The following is a 9,310-nucleotide window of genomic DNA, read 5'->3' on the forward strand; positions in this document are numbered from 1 at the left end:
GAGTCAGGTGCAAAAGTCGGGATTTTGGGCAGGTCAAATGGATAAAAGTTGGCAAAAGTCAAAGGTAGACCAGAAAGTAAAACTGGGTAAGAAGTTCCATAAGAAAGCATTAGATCGGCCGGGCGCGGTGGCTCAAGCCTGTAATCCCAGCACTTTGGGAGGCCGAGACGGGCGGATCACGAGGTCAGGAGATCGAGACCATCCTGGCTAACACGGTGAAACCCCGTCTCTACAAAAAATACAAAAAACTAGCCGGGCGAGGTGGCGGGCGCCTGTAGTCCCAGCTACTCCGGAGGCTGAGCCAGGAGAATGGCGTGAACCCGGCAGGCGGAGCTTGCAGTGAGCTGAGATCGTGCCCCTGCACTCCAGCCTGGGCCACAGAGCGAGACTCCGTCTCAAAAAAAAAAAAAAAAAAAAAAAAAAAAAAGCATTAGATCAATTGGACTGAGCTGCTGGCTTCAATCATCTCTTTCTTCACATGGTCCAGGGTTGGGTTTCTGGCATTCCAAGTTTTTCTTTTTTGTTGTTGTTTTAGAGACAGAGTCTTGCTCCATTGCCTAGGCATTAGAGTGAAATGGCCACCATGCTTGGCTAACTTTTTAAAAAGTTTTTGAAGAGATAGTGTCTTGCTATGTTGCCCAGGCTGGTCACAAACTCCTGGCCTCAAGAGATCCTCCTGCCTTGGCTTCCTAAAACACTGGGATTATAGGCATGAACCACCACACCAGGTCAGCCCCAGAGCTTTCATTTGAGATGAACATTGTTCTTAGTCCAGTCACTTGGATGCCAATGAGCTAATCCTGCTCTCATTTTAGGTTTATTACATGGGTTTTGGTGTCAGAAAATCTCAGTTTCAAATCTCAGATTCACTGTATTATTAACTATGTGACTTGTGGAAAATTTGGGTATACTCTTTCAATCTCAATTTAGATAAAAATAACTACCCCACTGGGCTCACATTAAAAATATGTATATAATGTAACAAACTATATATATATAGCTTAGCTTAAATGGCACATAGTAAGATCTCAATAAATGACCTGTAGGAGGTTAGGACTCTTTCTGTAATAACTTTATCAAACTTTTAGATTTTTAAAAATCTTCTAGTTCACACTCAGTGGTCCAATTAAGTTTCTTTTTATCATACTTTTTAAAAAAGTAACATAAAGATAATGGAAAGATAAAAGTAATTCTGTTTTGGCTTACATTTTGTGTCCCATGTTTACTTTGGTGCATGAATGGAAACAAATGGAAACAAATAAGATATTAATTCTAATTATAAAGTGAAGCTAGAATTTGAACAAACAAACACAAAACAACCTCTCAATTTCCTAATAAGTCACAAGTCTCAAGAGAGATGAATAAATGGCATCTTAGTTCTGCAGTCATGTACATAACTCTTTTAAATTTCTGATTATAATTCTCTAATTTGTACAAATGATGAGCATTTCCCTGGAGCTTGAGTTGTTCAGGACACTAATAACAGAAGATTTGCATTCTTGTATTTCAAGATAGATTTTCATTGCAAATACAGAAGAGCCACGTGTCCCTGGAATTTAGATATTACAATCACAGATACTTAAAAAAATAAGTAAATTTACTAAAGGCAGACACAGTATAAAACTGAATGTGATGAGAAAATAAATTCACTTATCATACAAAATATTCTGTTAGTAATTGATTTGTCTAACATTCATAAGTCTCTCTTGAAATTCAGATATAAAATTTATCATACTCGTTTTCTTATCTGTTTTATTCAGGTGTCATGAAAATTCTTAAATTATTAAAAGGCTTATTAGTCCTTTTAACTTCTGACTACTCAACAAGGTGTGAAATTTCTTTGAATAGTAAACTAATGCATAGTGAAATGATTAATATTATTATAATATATTACATGTTTGTCCTCTTTTAATGACCACCAATATATCTTATTAGTGATATATTTAATATGCATATATATCTTCTCCCTCTCTCTCACTGACTCAGACACACAAAATAAATCACTGCTGTTTCCAAGTTTAGGTTTAGAGCTCCAAATTACATTAATATTTTCTTTGGCATAAAGAGATTTTCTCAAGTTTCTAAGATAAATCTATTTTTAGAGTTAACATAATTGTAAAGAGGGAGGTTATTGCTACACGGCCATACATTTTCTTTTCAGTACAAGAAAGGGAAGAAGGAAGGGAGGAAAGAAGGGAGGAAAGAAGGGAGGAAGGGAGGAAGGGAGGAAGGGAAGGAGGAAAAGAGGGAGGGAGAAATGGAGGAAGGAGGGAGGAAAGGAGGGAGGGAGGGACGGAGGGAAGGAAGGAAGGAAGGAAGGAAGGAAGGAAGGAAGGAAGGAAGGAAGGAAGGAAGGAAGGAAGGAAATTGTTTTTAAAGACAGAGTCAATTAGGAGACATGAATTTCAACTTCACAATTATAATTAAGTCTGGTGAAATGGGTGGGAAAGTAAATACCAAGTAGGACTAACTTTTTCTGGGAGCAATTTGAAGCTCTCCATCAATCTCCTTAAATTTTCATGTGTGTATATATTTTTTAAAAAATTTTATTATTATTATTTTTTTTGAGATGCAGTCTTGCTCTGTTGCCCTGGCTGGAGTGCAGTGGCACAATCTCGGTTCACTTCAACCTCCGCCTCCCAGGTTCAAGCAATTCTCCTGACTCAGCCTCCTCAGTAGCTGGAACTACAGGTGTGGGCCACATCTGGATATTTTTGGATTTTTTTTTTTTTTTTTTGTATTTTAGTAGAGATGGGGTTTCACCATATTGGTCAGGCTGGTCTTGAACTCCTCATCTTATGATCCACCCTCCTCAGCCTCCCAAAGTGCTGGGGTTACAGGCGTGAGCCACCGTGCCTGGTCGAATTTTCATATATTTTGTTAAATTAATGCCACTTCTAGAAGTGTAGTTAATAAAGAAAGATCAGAGACGTACCGACATATTTATGAAAACATAGTAAACATATCAATATTTTACTATAACAAATTGAAACCCCTAAAATACTTAGAGTATGGAACTAAATAAATTTTTATTGGATCTGTTTACATAATGATAGGGACAGGAGGCAGGGAGATTCTGGGCAGAAGAGACCCGGTCCCTCAAGTCAAAAAGCCTGATAGCGTAGCCCGAAGTGAGAACTTACATCCCTGGGCCGGGGCGGTGGCTCACGCCTGTAATCCCAGCACTTTGGGAGGCCGAGGCGGGTGGATCACGACGTCAGGAGATCGAGACCATCCTGGCTAACATGGTGAAACCCCGTCTCTACTAAAAATACAAAAAATTAGCCGGGCATGGCGGCGGGCGCCTGTAGTCCCAGCTACTCAGGAGGCTGAGGCAGGAGAATGGCGTGAACCTGGAGGCGGAGCTTGCAGTGAGCCGAGATCGTGCCACTGCACTCCAGCCTGGGTGACTGAGCGAGACTCTGTCTCAAAAACAAAACAAAACAAAACAAAACAAAAAAACAAACAAACAAAAAACTTACAACCCTGTTTTCCTGCTCGAATGTTGCCTTTTCTGAAACCACCCAAGGCCTGCCCCACCCCCTATCCTGTGCCGGTGAAAACCCCATCCTTGGCTGGCAGAGAGAAGAGAAGCAGATGAACTAAGGCTGGGCATCAGAGAGAAGCAGCTTGACTTCAGAGGGACAGCTTGACATTGGTACTTTGGAGGATAATCTGACCAGAGATGGCGGGATTTCAGGGGAAGAATACCTCCCTACCCTGTCCCCTTTTCAGCTCCCCTTCCTGCTGAGAGCCACCTCCATCACAATAAAATCCCCCACATTTACCATTCTCCGATTAATTTTGTAACGTCATTTCTCCTGGACGCTGGACAAAAGCTTGGGTGCCACGAGTGCGGATACAGAAGGCTGTCACACCGACCCTTTGCCCTCGCTGGAGGAAGGCGGCTGCCTCATACGAAAAAGCAGAGGGCCCGCTGAGTTGTTAACACTTAAGCTGTCCTCAAACAGCAGAGCTAAAAGAGTACTGTAACACTTCTTCTGGGCCTCCAGGGGTCGCAGGCATCCCCCTAGACTCTACTGCGGGGCCGGTATGGAGTTTGCTCCTGCTGGTGCCCAAAAGGGCTCGCCCCAGCTCCTGCACTCATTCACCTGCTTGCTCCCTCCAGCAAGCAGTGGAATGCGGCAGGTCCGAATGAGTGGAGTTTGCCCCTACCAGCACCGAAGCAGCTGGCTAGTTCCTTCGCTCTTGTACTCAAGTTCCTGCCCGCAAAAAAGGGATACTCAAGTATCCTGCTTCATCAAGACAATACTACAGAGCATGTAACTAATTTTAAATTAATGTCTAGGAACATGGAAATGTGCTTATGATAAAAAGTTAATTGAAAAAAGAGAATGAATATTATAACCTCAATTTTGGAATAATATCTGCCAAAATGTTAACCCCTGTAATTATTAACAGATGATGTGATTGGGAGAAACTTTTATATTCTATTTATACATTTCATATTTTCTGCAATAAACATGTAATGTATCTAATCATAATAAAATAAAAAATGATACAGATGGCATATAAAACTTGTACCTATAGCTGCAATCTCTTATGAGCACCGGAGCTTAAACTGGCAAATGACTTCTGATATCACACTACAAATTATTTCTCTGATTAGCTCAAGCTCCACATATACCCCAAAATCTGCTATTTTTCAGTAATTTCCTAATTCTGTTGATTTAACTACCATCTGCTTAGTTACCCAAGTTAGATATTTAAATTCATCTTGATCTGTTTCTCATTTATCGTTCAAAATAATTAGCTCTAAATTCTAGTGCATCATTTCTCCTAAATGGCTAAGTACGTCTTCTCTGTAAATCAATAACACTTACAGTTCTAAACATGTTATAGAAAGTTAACAAATACATATTTGAATTCTATTTTTTAGAGAGTTCAAGCCAGATGTGTGCTCCAACCACACCAAATTAATTATTTCCTAAGCAAAAAATACTGTTCTCCTTAAAATTTCTACTCACTATATAAAACAGCAAGTGTCCCCTCTCCCATATTTTCCTCTGTGTAATCTTGGCCTTCAATCTCCGTAAACTGAATCAATTTTATAGCACCCCAAATATTTAAATGCACAACCTACTTTTAAAGAACGCAGCATACTGAATCCGATTATTGGCTTTCTATAAGTTATCTTCACTAGATTGTGGTCTATTCTATAGAAGGGATCATGCTTTGAACCTCATCTTGAAAGAGGATTAAATCTTTCCTTCCCGCTCCTAATATCAACAGAGGGTGGAATATATGGTAGACATTCAGTAATTATTTTTCTGTATTACATTATTTTGATTGTGACTCTATGTTTTACTCCTAAATTCAAACTACAAATTTCTATTGATTTCATTGATAAACACATCTATTTCACTATACTCCCAGTTCATACAACTCTTAGAATTTATGTTGATGTCATTTAACAGTTAGAAAACTGACTTCTCTTTACAAAAGATTTTATTAAGATAATTGTAATAACTTTGGTAAGGAAACCTATCTTTGTTGAAAATTTTCTAAGTACCAGGATTATGCCAGACACTTTAAATATTTAATTTTTTCTTAATTACTACTTACAAATGAGGCAAGTGAGGACCAGGATTAAAAAAAAAAAATACACAAGGACCAACTCTGTATCATTAGAAAATCGATTTTCTCAAATGAGGGCCGGGCACGGTGGCTCACGCCTGTAATCCCAGCACTTTGGGAGGCCGAGGCGGGCAGATCACGAGGCCAGAAGATCGAGACCATCTTGGCTAACATGGTGAAACCCCGTCTCTACTAAAAATACAAAAAATTAGCCGGGCGTGGTGGCGGGCGCCTGTAGTCCCAGCTACTCGGGAGGCTGAGGCAGGAGAATGGCGTGAACCCGGGAGGCGGAGCTTGCAGTGAACCGAGATCGTGCCCCTGCACTCCAGCCTGGGCGACAGAGCGAGACTCCGTCTCAAAAAAAAAAAAAAAAAAAAAAAAACAATCAATATATCAAATGAATTCAGTGGAAAGTTTTTGTAATAAATAATGCTAATTTGCTTATCCGAGTGTTATGTGGGCATATGGGTATTTTCTGAACCAGATCAGAAAACTGTTATGGGGCAAGTAATAGTAGTACTATAAAATTTCAATTATTTTAATATTTGTAGGGCATATTGCTCAACTAAATAATACATATCTGATATGATCCTGAATTCTCTTATTTCCCCTTTGTGTCTGCGATTGACAAGATATTTGACAATGTGTCTCAAGATATCCTTAGGAATAATGCCAAGAAATATGGGCTAGATGCTAATGTAATTAAGGTGGAAAGAAAGTGCTTATATTATCACATCAAGAAGCTATTAATATGTTGATTCCAATCTGTTGCCATTTTATTAATGCCTGTAATGAAGAATTAGAGAGTATACTTAATACATTTGCAGATGATAAGGTTCATTGATATGACAAAAATACACTGGAAAAGCAGAATCAAATGGTGTATAGAGATTTGATGATTGGACTAAATCTTCAGAAACTGCATTTGAAAATAATTACTATGAATTCTTGTCTTTTGTTTCAAAAACCTAAGTAGCATATTAGGAAAAGATAATCACAAGCAGAGATGGAGAAATGTGAAAATTAGGAGGGTGTGTTGTTTCCTTTAGTTGTCACCTCAAGGTGTCACCTCAAAAAGATAATAAGGTTGCCTTAAATAAATAAACATAACCATAGGCAAAATAAAACTAGAATTTCTGTGTAACACAATCTGTGAAGGAATCATTTTCCTTAATAAATGTAGAATCTTCCAGGCTTTAGAAGCTAGCAGCAAATGAGAACTCTCCAGATGGGGAAGGGAATCTGATAAAACAGATTTTATGAGATTGTCAATACATTTGGCCTTTTCCTTAGAACTGAGCCACTTAGAATACAGCTGCCTTCGGGAGGTCGGATGACAACGTGCATTGTTCCCCTCCAATCCAAGCTAGGACAAAAATATTTATTTTGCATATGCATCTCAGAATTGAACCTGGTTGGAATTTTCAGAGATTTTTCTGAACATTAAAGGAAAAACAAAAGAGAAATGGCCAGACACCAAGAAATACAGAAGTATTTTGTCTCAAAGATATGAGCCCAATATTCAAACTCTGCCTTAATCTACTGTTGTCCCAAAGTGGAGACATCTGCCTACTCTCCCAAAAGTTTCATGGAGCTTAGTAGGTGCAAGGCCAAAGTTTCCTCTTTGAGATCCAAAGTTAGCTTCCGCTCTTAGTGAGCCTCCCCATGAGAACTGCCACTTTTTGATTCATTTTTCAAGAACCAGCTGCCTAAACACCTTGTTTTCTTCCTGCATCCTAATCTTCTGTTCAGTTTAGCATTTAGGTCTGAGGAACATAAATCTTCAGCAATAATTAGGCAGATTTATGTCCCATGAATAATTTCAATTTCACCTTTCAGGTGATTCTGCATTTCCTATACTTGGAAAGAAACTATACTTTTTCATGCACGAAGAGTAATAATATTCTAATCCAAAATGTGTCCTGCAAGGCACTATATGAAAAGGGTCTGGTGTCAAAAAGTTTTGGGAAACACTGCTCTGTGTTTATCCCTCAAGGAATCTTGGACATGATAATAGCATCTTAAGGGTCTAACATGGTCTGCAATTTAAAAATCTCTTAAATTTAAATGTTGTAAATCTCAAGTTAACTGAAAGTTTTCCAAGCTAATTTGACCAGAGAACAGATCATGCATGTAAATTGTATTGTGTATTCATACAGCACTATTAACCTCCTATGGAATGTAGTTTCTACGACACCACTCTTAACAAAGAAGTAAACAGTCAGATTTTACACATAACATGCAATAAGCACATCATTGCCTCTCAGAAGTTAGTTTCTGAGAGCCAGATGGGTCCTACTCTATATGTTCAAATACATACTATTTCAGTTTTGAGAACCATTTTTCCCAGTAATCTGAACATGTATGATTTTTTAAATGAGAAGAACCAGATTTTTAAAAATGATTGAAATCATGCCCCATGATATATATTTGGAGTAACTGGGTATGGGATATCTAGTATGTAAAAGAGAGATGCACAATGGGGAAAATGTCATTGATTACCTCAATATTTGCATTTGACATAAATCTATGTGAAACCGGTTTTGTGGGGCCAGGCGTGGTGGCTCATGCCTGTAATCCCAGTACTTTTGGATGCTGAGTTGGGCATAGCACTTGAGGTCAGGAGTTTGAGACCAGCCTGGCCTATGTGGCAAAACCCCATCTCCACTAAAAATACAAAAATTAGCTGAGTGTGGTGGTGCACACCTGTAGTCCCAGCTACTCAGGAGGCTGAGTCATGAGAATCTCTTGAACCCGGGAGGTAGAGGTTGCAATGAACCAAGACTGCCCCACTGCACTCCAGCCTGGGCAACAGAACGTGACCCTGTCTCAAAGAAAAAAACCAAAACAACAACAACAACAACAACAACAAAAACCAAAAACAAAAAACAAGAAAACCCAGAAGTTTTTATGTATTATCTCAAGATAAAGACAAGAGCCACCAAGGGCCACTAATTACAGCCCAGTATAACAATGCTTTGTAACAGCGTTATTAAAAACTTAATATGTTGACTCCCAAGTATGTATGGGTCTTATAATTGGGGAAGATTCTTTGATTCACCTGTATTCCAGGTGCTCACACAACTCCTGAAAATACAAAGGTGATTTCTACATATGCACTCTTTAGCCAGAAGCACACACACCACATACAGGCATAAAAGTATTCTCTATGGCTTTGACAAAGACCTTTTCAAAGCTCTGCAAATATACGAAAGAGGGAGTGGTTAGTTCTAACTAAAGACCAAACCTGCTTCACAGATGGTGTTTCAGCGCACTCTGAAAGGGATTTCAGCCAAAATATTGCAGAAAGGAATCTAGCTTTAGCTTTATAGTTGGATGATATGATTTTGAGATCTCTTCAATATCTATTTATCATCAAATTCTATTTATTACGCTTGTATTCTTTTTATTGTTTTAAAACTGTACCATGTCTAATACTTTGATTTTTACCATTCGTTTGCATTATTATATTCTTTCTTCTCCTACTGAATTTTATCAGATGAGAATGAGCAAACAAAAACTAACTTTCTAATTCGAATGATATGTAACAATTAAATCCAAAGAAAATCCACAATTAATTATTTTATTGTTCAGAACTTCAGGTTTTTCTTTAAAACATTTTCTTCTACTGTATTTTCCAAATGCAATGTTAATGAATTCCATTTTTAAAAATGTCTGTGTAAAGGAGCGGATAGACGATGAGAGATTTTTG

This window comes from Rhinopithecus roxellana, chromosome 2, assembly GCF_007565055.1.
Source record: "Rhinopithecus roxellana isolate Shanxi Qingling chromosome 2, ASM756505v1, whole genome shotgun sequence".
NCBI lineage: Eukaryota > Metazoa > Chordata > Mammalia > Primates > Cercopithecidae > Rhinopithecus > Rhinopithecus roxellana.